The following is a 13,782-nucleotide window of genomic DNA, read 5'->3' as shown; positions in this document are numbered from 1 at the left end:
CCCACCACCCCAGAGCACCAGCACTGCAGCTGCTCAAGGTGATGAGCAGCGAGTCAGCACAGAGCCATTAGGGCTAATTTAATCAAGACGGATGGGCTGGTTGGAGGGCTGCTGCCCATAAATCCCGTGCTTGCACTGCATTAGTGTCAGGGCTCCTGGAGGAGGAGGGGGGGGGAAGTGGGCTGTGAAACATGCTAAGTCACCCGTCCTGCTGGTGGCATGGGGTCACAGGGCAGGGCTGGGAGTACCCAAACACACGCTGCAGAGGAACTCAGTCGGCTGGATCCACCCCAGATTCAGGCTGGAACCTTAAAGTGATGTTGTGCCAGTGCACCAAGGAGCTGCAGGACGCCCCCATGGGGTGCCAGCCCTGTTCCTCCCCACCCCAAATAAATACAGCCATTGCCCATGCTATTAACATGCTTTAAGCATTCCAAACGCTGAAGGCTCCCAACAGGGGGCTGACCTGCTGCAGAAAACTTATGTAATAAGGATGGGGTCTTACTGGGGTGTCATCCAGGGAGAGCAGACGAGGACATGGACAGATGCTCACATTCAGCCTCCCTGTTCAGAGCATCCAGGAGCTGTCATTGTGAAGAGCCTGTCCCATGAAGAGCCATGCAGCAGATAAACCATTCCTACCCCACAATGTTGAGCACAGTAGAAAGACATCAGTCCTTCTACCAGCTGACAAAACGAGGTGCTGCTCGCAGCCAGCAAAACTCTGCAGATTCTGCTAATGAAGCACTGCTCCATCCACTTCCCAGCTGGATTTGTCCCCAGCTCCAGTACCAGCACCAAAGGCAGCACTGGCATCCCCAGGGTGGGCTGGCCCTGTGCTGTGGGCTCAAGCTCTGCAAATCAGGCACTGAGATCTGCTGCTTCTCTCTGCATCCCTACACCTGCCACGGGATCACACAGCATCCCAACTGATCTCAGCACTCCAATATGAGCCCTCCTGTGTGATCAGCTTCCTTTGACCCACCAGAGCTTGTTTCAGAGTCTCTGTAAAGAGGCTCAGGCCACATCTGTGGGATAAGTGCTTGAGAAGACCCCAGAGAGATGGTAACCTACTCCTCACCTGCAGATATACAGCAGAAAAAGAGCCGGTCTGGGGAAAGCATCCCTATTTGGCATACCAACATCCTGAGATCTGGACAGGGGTCTTGCCACACAGCGATCCTGCCCAGCAAATATAGGAGGAAGCAAGAGGCTTATCTGCAGCTATCATAACCTTCTGTGGTTGGGGGGGAGGATTTGGGGCAGCAGCTGTGATCACCAGACCTCGTGTGTAAGTCCAGTTCTAGCTCATGCCCTGGACCAGCAGGGACAAGCACATCACTATGCTGTCAGATGCCCCAAAAACCAAAGCCCTCCATCCCCTCAGTGCTCTACAACACCATCGCTCAGCTCCCTTCTGCTCACCCACAGCACAGATTATTTTAGGACAGAGAGGAGCAAAGAGCTGCAGTGACCAATGATGCTCATTGCAGAGCAAGGACTGGGCACCCCAGGGAGCCAGCAGCCAAAAAGTAACCAACAAAACCAACCCAAAAGCTTTCCCAAAGGGCTCTCTGCAGCTGCTTCCTTACATAAACAGCCTCAGGACAGCACCCCATGGACCACCAGCTGCTGCGAGGACAAAATCCACCCTGTCCTGAGCAGACGTCACCTAATCAGCACGTTGGCTTCCAACCAACGCGGTCTTGGGACACACAGTAAGCATCTTATATAACCACCTCTGGATGGGGTCGGATCCAGTTCAGCCCCGTGATGTCCTCCTGCATAGGGAGACACAAAGGGTCTGGAGGAAAAGCTGCTTTTCCTACGCAGACCCACTGCACGGCCACGGGACCTCCTGGTGACCCATCTCCACTGCTCTGCTGAAGGAGATAATCAAGGGTATGGAGAAAAGCCACCCCTCCCCAGTGGCACAAAAATATGGAAGAGGGTCATAGCGACAAATCCTTTCCATCCTGTATTTTTCTGTCCTCCAGAACTCGATAGCTGGGTGGGATGTGGAGATAGAACCTACAGAGCCCAGCACTGCCCAAGCACAGAACAGAACCTTCCCCTCTCTTTTCCTCCACTCTGGATGTTGGATAAGAAAAGACAAAGCAGCAGAAGGCTTCCTAGAGCCTGACCCCCAGGGGGTGCCCAGGGTGTGCAGAAGTGGCTGTTCCCCACAGCACATCCATCTCTTCCCCCATGGTGAGGGAGAATTGTGAGTTTGTTTGTCAGGGAGCAAACTGTGCCTCTCCCTGGGGATCTTCTGCCACTGTTCCATTAAAGAAAGAGAGGAAACAGCATTTTAAAAATCCAGTGCTTAACAAGACAGCTGCAGGGAGGCTACTTGACTGATTGAGTTTTTACCTGGTCCTTACAGGCAAGCCAAGGTACTTAACATAGAAATGAGGTTTAGTCACAGCAAGGTGTTTGGGATTAGAGCTGGCTGAAGAAACTCTGATGGAACTACGTTCCTCCAGAATATGCACTGCTATCAGAGCTGAAATGCTTTGTAAGATTGAATAGGTTTAGCCAGAAGTTCATTTTCTAAAGAAAACCAGAGAGCATGGAAATATGCTGAATGAAAAATTGCGCTCTTTCTTTCAAGTCAGACTGTTGTGTGTGTTGGCTATTCTGAAGTCATGCATTACCCTGGGAAGAACTTGGAGAATTTGTTTTGTCTCTAACGAAAAATTTACCCAAACTCAGCAATTCCCCACTCCCTGCTGCTAGAATTGAAGACATTTATATCTTTGCAAGAGATGCTTGCTGCGGGCTGCAATGCCAGTGATACTTGATAAAAATGAGCTGTCAAAGCCCACCTGGAGAAAGCCTTGGGAGACAAGGGCAGCCCACCAGGACGCCGACAGGCAGCGAAATTGCAAACAAAGTAATGATGAACCTCTCTAAAGCAAGCTCATAGCAGCAACCAATGATTCCCCAGCCAGCAACTCCTCTGCCAAAGCTGGACCTCATTCCCATTGGATAAACCTGCTGGCTGAGCCCTACATCTGACCCAGAAACATCAGGGTTGGGTTTTTACCAGGAGCTGTGATCCCACCTGGGTCAGACTCACATTGGGCTCCAGCTTGATCATTGAAATGGGGATGAGGATGGCCTGGGGCTCCACCTCCAAGGCAGCACCTGGAGGTCAGGAAAGGGAGGGACAGGGAGGTCAGCAGCCTCCTGCCAGCCCAGCTGGGTGGATCTGAGAGGTTGGAACCAGATAATCCTGAAGTTCTCTTCCTTCCCAAACCATTCCATGATTTTGCACAGCTCCACATTGCACAGACACGGAACCATTTAGGTCGATCCTCCTGCATCAACACCCACTCACTGCTGCAGAAAACCACAGAAGTTTGTGCAAGCAGATCTGGGGTGTCTATGAACTATCCCTGTAATCCCAGCTGCACGTCTGGCCATCCAAATGAAACAGTGCTCTTACAGTTTTTTTGTTTTGTTTTGTTCCACCCCTCCCTTGCTTCAGGATCAGAAGACCTTTATGAATGACTTCCAAGTGGACGTTGCTGCGTTCTGCTATCACATCATGCTCTGAAGACAGATAGAGTTTTCTGCCCGAGCAGAAAGGAACATTGTTTGTAGAACAGAGTGAACAACACGTGAAAAAGAGAGAGGGAGGAAATATATATCAGTGATGTTTGTTGGAAGAAGAAAGAAGCGCTCATCTGTTCCGACGAGGATTCTCAGCACGTACAAGCTCTGCTCAGAACAAAAAGAGTTGCTTGTTCCCCACCGTGTTTGCAGGAATAGTCCTGTAAATATATTCAGAAATACTCAGGGCTGTAGAGCAGATTGTCTACCTGAGCATCCCAGCACCCCTACAGTGATGGGGGGGGGGGGGTGCAGCCCTCCCACAGCCCCATGGCCCCAGTCACTTCATATTCAATAGGAAACAGGTGGCATGCTCAACAAGAAAGAGCCACAATACCAAAATTCCATTGGGCAGAACTTTGGTAAGAAAGATGGCTCTGTCTGACATTGCTGGTGCTCTACAGGGTGTAGATCAAACATTGCCATTGCCAAGTCGCTAACTCCCCCCCCCCAAGCATTTCAATATTTATATTGCTCGTACTTATTTCCTTCCGAACTGCAGGGTGAAAAGAAGTAGCTGTCTGGATGGATTGGTCATTCCTGCCAAAATACTGGATACAACTGCTGGGGACGGATGGCTGTGACTGCAGGGAAGAGCTGCTCTGTCAACTGCAGTTGTGCATTCACAGCTTTTCCCATTTTCTTGACACAGCATCCAGCATCCAAGCACAGCCTGGTGCATGTGGCCACAATTATGCTCCAAAGGCATCCTTCAGAGCTCCCATCAGCTTCCAGGAACTCAGAGCAGAACACTTTTTGCTTGCTGGGGCCGCAGCTCTGGTGAGGAGAGAACAAGCAAATCACATCTCTGTTCCCCGGGGAGTTCAAAGACACGGGGTGCGATTATCCGTGATGGAATCTGGCTTGCATAGAAAGCACTATAGTGGGAGTTGAGGCCCTGTGGGTCAAGCAGGGACAGGCAGGAGGAAAGAGGGGCCCTCAATCATCAGCTGCAGACCCAGCCATCACCGGCAGCCACGTCGCGTAATCCAATTCGGAAATCTATCATGGAAATCTTAAAATGAGCTCCGTTTGCTGCCCTCCCACTGCCAGCATCTGCTGCTCCACAGCTGCCCCCTCCCGACAGCACAAGGATGCTCTGCTCCAGGCAGACCCACCCCAGGAAGGCCACGTTCACCCCAAATTTTGGGGCACGCAGAGCTCTATGTGGGCATACACGGCCTCAGGGCTGACTCCATGACAGCATTTCTAGAGGGGAACAAAAACAGAGCAAAAACTGCAGCATAGAGCACGGTGTTGTCAGGCTGGAATTAAAAGGCCAATTACTTTATAATCTCCTGGGTACAGGGATGGTCTTCGCTCATACAAACAGGGCTTAATGAGACAAGGTCCTGGCCCAAAGTAAAGATGTTTCTGTAGACCGGAGAGCAAAGATATTTGGATGAAGACAGAGGTTGAGTCACTGAAACTGAAGTGGGCTGAATTTTGCCCGTATAGCCATCCCTGTAAATCCCAGCCAGAGGATTTTCTGGATTACGTGTGCACATTCCTTTCCCTGCCACTTCATTAAATAAAACACCACTCTTGTTCCCCATTGCAGGTTGGGGAACTCACCCCCAGGGGCACAGCAACAAGGCAGCAGCCTCAGGGCTCTCCTGGGAAAGAGACCCCGGGGACAGAAACGTGTATTTGGTTTTTTTCTCCTTTGCTTCCTTGTGGTTGCAACACTTGCCACCCCTGAGGCTTCACACAAATCATTTAGGTTGCATCATGCTGGGGCAGGACAGGGCGCTGCTCACTGGATTATCTTTTGGAGGTGCTTCCATTCTCAGCTTCATGTTTGCAGACAGGAAGAACTTTAATTTCTTTCTCCCGTTACACTGATTCACGAAAATCTGCTCTTTGGACACCTGATAGCAAAGAATGACTGGGGTTCAGGATGCAGGAAGATGGAAGAGGCTGTGCAAGGTTCACACCCTTATCTACACAGGGTTCCTCTGCTCCGTCTGGCTGCTGCCATAGGGAACATCCCACTGGCAGAGCTGTTTGTGCAACCACAAAACCCATCCCATGAAGATGGCGGGGCACACCAGCATCCTGGGCCGGGCTGGTAGCTCAAAGCACAGGCTCATTGCTATCCCATGAGATGGCAATCACATCAGAGTTCAACATCCCAACCCAGAGCCATTAGTTACAAAACAGGGAGAAGAGTTTAAATGCTTGAACATGTTAGCTCAGCCCTTCAGGGAACTCCTGATGTGCCAGAGCGTCTAATCTCTGCAAATCACTTTTATTCTGCCTTGCTCCGGGTTTTCCTTTTTAATCAACTTAATCTTTATTCATGAGGTGTGTTGCTGCTGCGTGACAGAAACGCCCAGATCCTAAGCATCAGGGAGCAGAAATTAGGGGAAAACTTGGGGCTTGTTCCAGCCAGGGCTTAAGGTCTGGAGCAACTATCTGGATGGGACAGGACCCAGCACTCCTATCTGCCACTGGGGGCCAGAAGAAGGGGCCTAAGAGATGCACCCCTAAGACCAGTGCTTTGATCAGCACATCTCTCTGCTATACTGAGTCCCCAAGGTCCCTGCTCACCTCGTCTTGCTGATGGAGCCATTTTAAAAGAAAGAAAAAAAAAAAAAAAAAGGAAATAAAAATAATAAGTGAAAGGGATTAAAGAGATGAGTGACAACAACGAGAACAAAGAATAAATGAAGTGCTAATAAGATTTCAAGGGGAGAAGTAGGGCAGGAGGGAACCTTGCTCCAAGAGAGACCAACACTAGGACCCCATGATCTGTTGTCCCTCCATTTACATCACATTTTGTGACCCAACCCCAAAAAAGGACCTGGGAGAGCCAGATGGGGTGGAGCACTGTATGACACCCCAGTTGGCTAGGAAATGCCATTCCATTTTGGGAAGACAGCAGCAACTTCCACTTACGCTTCTCAAGAAGCAGAGCTGTCATTTAGGGGTTCCCCAAGCATGATCCTCTTCCTGCAGATCAGCCCCAAAGCACCCCAGTGTGCACAGTGAGGCTCAGCAGCCTGCCATGCCCCCTGCTTGCATCCTCCCAGGATCAGTTTCCCCCTCCCAGCCATCACCCGAGGTACTGATGGGATTGTAATGCTGTTAATGAGCTGCAATTAATTAATTAGCCTGTTAGCACAGGGGTTTTAGGCTTTTTTGGCAAACACATTTTATAGCCAGAGGGAGGCTCTTCCCCAGCACAGCCACAGCAGATAAGCCCCATCCCTGCACTGAATACGTTCACTTTCTGCCCAGCAAATTCATACCCCACTGCCTCCATCAGACTGCTCGTGTCACGGGGGAGGACCCTGGAAAAAGCTGCAGATGTTCCCCAGGTCGCAGACAACCCAATTACCAATTTTAAATGCAGAGAGTTCACAGACATCGCCGTCAGCCCCTTGAGGACATCAGTCCCCTCTGGCAAATTTCACAAGAAAAACACAATCCAGGCAGAGAGCACGAGATAGCGGGGCTCCCCTCGGTCCCTGCAGGGGGGAAATTCCCTAAAGTACCGAGGCTGTAACTAAAGCAGGCCAGGGTCCAAAGCGACAGCTGAGCTGCACTGAGCAGCCCCAGGATGCTCGGAGCCATGCGCAGCGCCTGAGCCTCTCCCAGCCCAGCATCTCCATTACCATACCGGTTAATAATTGAAGCACCAGCGTGGAGACATTAAAGTTTCAGGGCTGACAGGTCAGGAGCGAGGCAGCAGGCTCAGGGAGCAGTGCCACTAATTAACCCCGCACAGCACAGGTCTCTGCCCATCCATCCCCGTGGACAGACCCTTTCAGCACCACACGTGTTCCCAGAACTCTTCAGATCTGCTTTGCACAAGCATCCATCCCACACCACAGCGGATGCTCGCTCAGTATTAGCTACCTCTCAAAATCAGAGCAGATTTTCTCCCCAGGAAGAGAGGCTTTCTATAGAGTGCCTAGCACTGCACAGAGCCGGCTCTGCGCAAGGGTTACGAGTTACCTTTGCTGGACTGGGATGCTGAACAGGAGGGCTATTCTGCAGGAGCAGATGGAGCCGATGATCCTGGGAGCCAGCCCAGCGCGGTGACAGACTGCCCCACGCTGCCTCCCCCGCAGCACCGCGCCGGGACCCCGCACAGGAGCAGCGGCTGAGGGGCTGAGCACCGGCACGACTCATCCCACTGCTGGGTGCCCCCTGGGTGGACATCAACCACCACACCCCCAAACGACACTCCAGTATTCATTCCCCCCTCGTTTCCCCTATTTATAACCCACCCATCCCGCACGTTGGGCAGCAGAGTGCCTCTGCTCTCATTAGACTCAGCTGGGCAGAGTTCACCATCTCCCCCAGGTGCTCTCAGCAATTAAGCTAATTGCATCCCGTTGGGTAGCTGATGCTGCTTCTCTGATGCTGCAGGCTTTGGGTTTCTTTGCAGTTTAGAGGATTGTGAGGCTGTTGAGTGTAGGATGAGGCTAAAACCCTTTAGGTACATTATTGCTCCTTGCTCCTTCTCGAATGTTGCTGTAGCAGAGAGGGCTCCACAGAGAGGAAGCAGCAACAATTGGGGTTCAGAAACCTGGGGATGGAACCTCCATCACTAGCCTCGTGGCACCTCCTGCCTGGGGCTGAATGAGGGGTTGGGCTCAATGATCCTTCCCGCTCTGGTTCTGTTCTATGAAGCTGTGCTGTGGCAGGAGGGAGCTGCAGCACACCTTGGCAACCTGAAACCTCTAAAACAATGCACAGACATTGAACTCCTGTGGAAAAGTCGTGATTTTCCATGCAGCCATTTGAATTCCCTTTGGTTGCTGCATCTCCAGCAAAAGAGCCGTGCAGTTTGCGTCAGGGCAGGCAGACGGTGGGGCTGTCTGAGCAGAGCCGTGGTCAGGGTTTGGAGCACGATGGCTCAGCAATTAATCCTCCCCCGCGACACCGCCTGGGCTCGGGCACAAGGGAGCATTACCTTGATTAAAAACGATGCGTTAATGCAGCGCTCGGTGCCCAGCAGAGCAGATCCCCAGGGTTGCATTCAGCTCCCCATGGGCACCAGGTCCCCTGGCCACCGCTGAGCACTGCGGGGTGATGCTGCTGGGGACCGGCCCTCCTTGCCGGGCAGCCAGCAGGCATTTCTCTCATTAATCCAGCATTCGCTCCATGGAGGATGCTCCTGCCCTTTCAAAGCATCTCTCTCTTTGTCAGCTGCCTTTTCAGGCACTGCAGACACACAAAAGCCATTTTGCTCTGTGCGGTGCCTGGGAGCACATCCGTGCCCCTGCTGCAGAGCTAACGATGCTATGGGTCACCTCTGCTTCTCACCCAGGTGCTCGTCCCACTTCTTCTCAGCCTTGTTTCAGCATTTTCCTCTTACAAAAAAGAGTCTGGGATAAGTTCTTGTTTGTTTTTCCATGATATTATAAATGTGGTGTCCAGACCGTTCCCTCTCCTTGGCCCCGTTCAGCCCAGCCCTGCTGCAGCTTTCTCCCTTCGGGACCACTCCTGCATCTGTCTCCCCCCCAGTGCTGTTTCTGCACCTGCTCTTGTTTGCTTAATCCCTGCTATTTTATTACCTCTCTGGAAAGTTGCTGGGGCCATTTCCCAACACAGCAAACACTCAGATCTGCAATGCTTCTGGGGGAGCTCTGAACCTAGGGGGGTGCACAGCCCTCACCCTGCACACCCGGCCCCATTCCCCATGTCAGGATGACAAAGGTGAGCTGAGCTGGCAGGAGCAGGCACAGCACCCAGCAGCTCCCATAATTAATGGTACTGTGAGCACTTCCCTGCTGGGCCATGAATAAAACATCCCTTCTGAGGACCCAAACTTTGAAAAATCCTTTTTTCGCTTTTTGCTCTGTTAATTATATTTGATGGAACGCGGTGCTTTTATTATTTTCTCCTTCCGCTTAAGCAGGAGTGAAAGCTGTTTTGGGGTCCCGACCTTCCCACAGGGATCAGAGAGGCTCCCCCTGTGCCACTGCCACCCACCACTGCAGTGTCACACCCCACAGGCTGTGGGACACCTAGATTAGTCACAGTGTTTTGGGACATTTCTGGGTCATTCATCATCACAAACCTGGAGAAAAGTCTCTCCAAACCCCTTCCATCCCACAAACATTTCTGCTAACCCCCTTTCTCTGCAGGGAGAAAGAAGGGGCTGACGTAAACTATGCAGCTTGGACAATCAGATTGAGCTCCTGGCCCATGGGCCACCACCACCCTGCAGCTTCTGCTGGGCAAGCAATTCCCAAGCCATTGGCATGGAGAACCAAAGCAGTTTCTGAGCAGAAGAGAGCTGCTGTGTGCACATATCCAAGGCTCTGAGCATCTCTCTGGATAAAGGTGAAATTCCACTCCCAGCTCAGCTGGCTCTCATCCAGACGAGCTGCATTAGCAGAGCTTTGCCAGACCAGGATCAGGCCCAAATTCAAGCCCTGCCATTGCAAAATTGCCTCAGCCACCCAAAATGCTGCTGCGTGGCCACACTTGGTGCCAGCCAGTGAGGGAGAATGGATGCTGCTTCACTGCAAGCACCACAGTGCCATTCTCTTGGGTTTGGCAATGGCCTCACATTGTGTTCCCCAGTGTCTCTATGAGCTCCTTGGGCAATGATGGACATTGCAGTCTACATAGCCCTGCCCAAGGGGATGCCTGCCCCGTGCCTTTATGGGAGATCAGAGAGAGATGGTCTTTTCCTGCCCAAGCAAGAAGCGCTTTGCTTCTCACTGGTTCATCTGCCAGGCAATTTTCTCTCTCTGCTGAAAGCACTGGGCTCCATCCAGCTCCAGCCTCCACCCTCCAGCCAACCTGAGGCTACAGCCAGTGATCTGCATGCCCAGCCCGGCCAGGGCTAATGTCCTAATGAAGGTCCCTGAAATACTCAGCTATCAATGAGGTCTGTAACCCTTACAGTGCTAGAAGTGCTCCCATTCAGTGGGATGAGCTGGCACCTTGGCCACTAGGAAATGCAGTTGCGTGAGCAAACTATGCTTTACTTAGTGTTTAAGAGGTTGGCCTGCAGAGGAAAGGGACTTCCAGCAGCAGAAGAATAGGGCTAATAAAGGAAATCCACTCCACCGAGGTGGAGAGGGACTAAGGAGAGGGAAATGAATGAGTAATCTAAACACAGCCACTAACAATCCCCCGGTGCTCTTCAATAAAGCAGAGATTAAGAGGAGGATTTGCAGCCATGCTGCAGCTGAGCTCAGCTCTGCCACGGGGCTGATCAGCTCCACCACAACCTCCTGGTTCCCTGTCTGGGAAGCGAAGACATCCTTGATTGCCCATTAAAAGCTTAATTGGGTGATGGCTGCAAAGGACTCCAGAGATTTGGTGCCATTGGGTCCCAGTGCTGCAGTCCTGGTCCCACAGCACACCGGGTGCTGTGGAGGTTCTGGTGCCCACAGCCCCACACCTAGCACCACCAAAAAGGGCTTCACGCCTTCCTGCATGCTCAAAATACCTCCTGTCTTCTCCTGGGGTGGAAGCAGCCCTCCCATAGTGGTACCACGAGGCAGAAGCCTTCCCGAGCCCTACAGGCACATCCCCAGTACAAATAATGAAGAGGAATTTGCACTGGCCAACAAAGATGTAACCGGAGCAATCCCAGCGGGAGCATATTTCTGTAAGCAGGGGCTATATGAGAAAGGGCAGGAAACCTGACACGTCACAAATCACTCTCCTGCCACTTGCTGTAGTCTAGAAATGCTCTATTAAAAATAACACCGGCCTCGACTGCCGGCAGCGCAGCAGAACCCAGTCCAGGGGCTGAGGGCAGCTCAGGCTCAGGGCTGGCTGCCAGGTGGATGGAAAAGGATCTGAGGTTTATGGCTGATAAGTGCAGCACTGCTCTGCGGTGATTTATAAACACGGAGCTGCCCGTGACATCCATCACCCATGGAGCACACGTGCTGGGGGGAGATGCTGTCCTGGAGGGCCCTGCTGGGCCAGAGGGTGGGAATGGGCTCAGGATGCAGCGAGGTCAGAGAGTTGGGAAATGTCAGCTAACAGCGATGCAGCCAAAAAATGAGGTTCTGGGGAAAGGGGAACTCTTTGCCAATGCAGCACAAAGTAAACAAATAATCAGAAAGAGGGCAAAAACATTCAAGGGTGTTGGAGCATTTCCGTGCTTCTAAAAGGCTCATGTTTCTTGGGAAGAACAAGTGCCCATTTGCTTTGACATTTTCCAGGTGAGACCTCTGCCATGTATTACCATTTTCCATTTAGAAACTGGTTGTGAAGGTGAGAAGCACCTGGAGAGGATCAGGAGCTTCCCTTCTTCCCCAGCTCCATTGGAGTCACACCACCACCAGACCCATTTTGCCACATCAGAGCCAAAGCCCATGGACCTCTCAGCCCTGAGCATGGTTTGGGAGGTGCCAGGTGTCCCCCAGCTGTGGGACAAGCAAGGTGCCCCCACTCCAGCACCCTGCTGCACAGCACACCTCAGCTTGTTCAAATAAAGCCCCATCTGCATGGATTATTTACAGGAGGATGTTTGCTCTGCTGCAGAAGCTGATTTGGTCATGAAAGTTTAAACAGGAGACAGAAAGGACGCTGAGAAGAGCGTCCTGGAGACGGGACACAGCCCCATGGATCCTTCCCAGAGTCAGATCCCCATAGCAGCACACCTCAATCTGAGCTCCCCAGCAATGCAAGCATCTCATTGGCATTGACGCAGCTGTTGGGATCCACAGAGATCCACCGGCCCCTGGACAACCTGCCCTGCAGGTTTGAGGAGCTGCAAGGTGACTTGCCTGTACACAGAGCAAAAATCTCTGTTGACCACTGTAAGTCCAGGTGGTCTCATCAGAAATAACCCTATATGTGGGTTGTATGGAGAAGGGCACAGCAGGGCTGCATGTGAGCTGGGGAAAGAGCAGAGCAAGGGAAATCCTCCATAGAAATGCTTGCCCCGAAGCAGGTGCCTTGTTGCTCAGCCAAGAAATAAAATCCCCACGCAGAGACTGAACCAAGAAACCACTCTATGTCCCTACAGACACTGAGATAACCCCCAGGCCATTCTTCCTTCCCTGTTGGAGGCCCAACCCTGAAGGAAAACACCTTGATAAAACTCCTCCCAGCCCTCCCATGTCCCGCAGCAGATCAGTTGTCCCCCGTAATGTTGTAATGCATTCCAGCCCCCATAGCAGGACGTGGACTGCTGGGGGTCACTCCTCGGGATGCCCATACACCCCTCCTAGCAGATGAAGAGGCTTCCTCCACCACTGAGGCTGATCAAGCACGGAGCACAGCTGCCATGCACTCACCCATCACACTCAAACTCACCCACGCTGACACATGCTCACCCAGATCCTCCTTTCTCCACCCTCTAAGACAGACCCCAGAGCTCTCCTTTTGCTCCCACCCCCAAAGCACTGCTGGAGACCTCACCTCACTGATCTCCGACCACCACCAGTCTTCCTGCTCCTCAGCTGAGGCCGAGGAGCAGGGTTATCAGCTCAGTGTTCTCCCAGGGATGGATGAAGAGCAGAGAAAGGCTTGGCGAAGTGGGAGAACCTGCATTCAAGCTTGCCCAACTGCTGGTTAGTGGCTCCATGGCACCACCTTCTCCTGCACAGCTGGACAGACATGTTCTGAGCAAAGCAAGGCAGTCAGTGGGCAGGGAGTGGAGGGAGGCTCTCCTACTCCGGAGAAAACAACCCAAACCTGCCTGTCCCGGTGATGGCAGATCTGCTGGGTGACAAGGTGCAGCCACCCAGGCCTGTCCCACCACAGAGCTCCTCTGTGCCCAAGGCCAGCTCTCACAGCTGGGTGCTAGATGGAGCCGCTGTGCTTTGGGATATTGGCAGCCATACCCCACAGCCTGCCTAAACCAAGAGCCTGCAGCAGAAGGCTCCTTTCTCTGGCAGCAGAAGGTTGCTCAGATGGAAAGCATCCACACGTGTGTCATGAAACCAGAGCCTGCTTCCTCCTGCCACCACCTGCACCACGAGCTGGGTGGTGCGGCCACTTCTGGCCACGGGGCTCCGTCACACTTCTGGTGGCCAGGAGCACCTTTATGTCATACCTCTGGGTGGCCCTGCCATGTCCCTCACAGCAAGCCCATGGGGTGGAGGAGATGATGGACATGACAAGTGCCATCACGTCCTCGAGGGGTCTGTAGGATGTCTACAGGAGGATGTTTAGGGTCTCTGACAGGAACCTCATTATTGTAATGATGTTTTGTCATAATTTCCTCCC

The sequence above is a fragment of the Tympanuchus pallidicinctus genome, unplaced genomic scaffold, assembly GCF_026119805.1.
Source record: "Tympanuchus pallidicinctus isolate F22 unplaced genomic scaffold, pur_lepc_1.0 scaffold18, whole genome shotgun sequence".
Taxonomy (NCBI): Eukaryota; Metazoa; Chordata; class Aves; order Galliformes; family Phasianidae; genus Tympanuchus; species Tympanuchus pallidicinctus.
The sequence above is the reverse complement of the archived record's forward strand: the minus strand, read 5'-3'. Positions refer to the sequence as shown.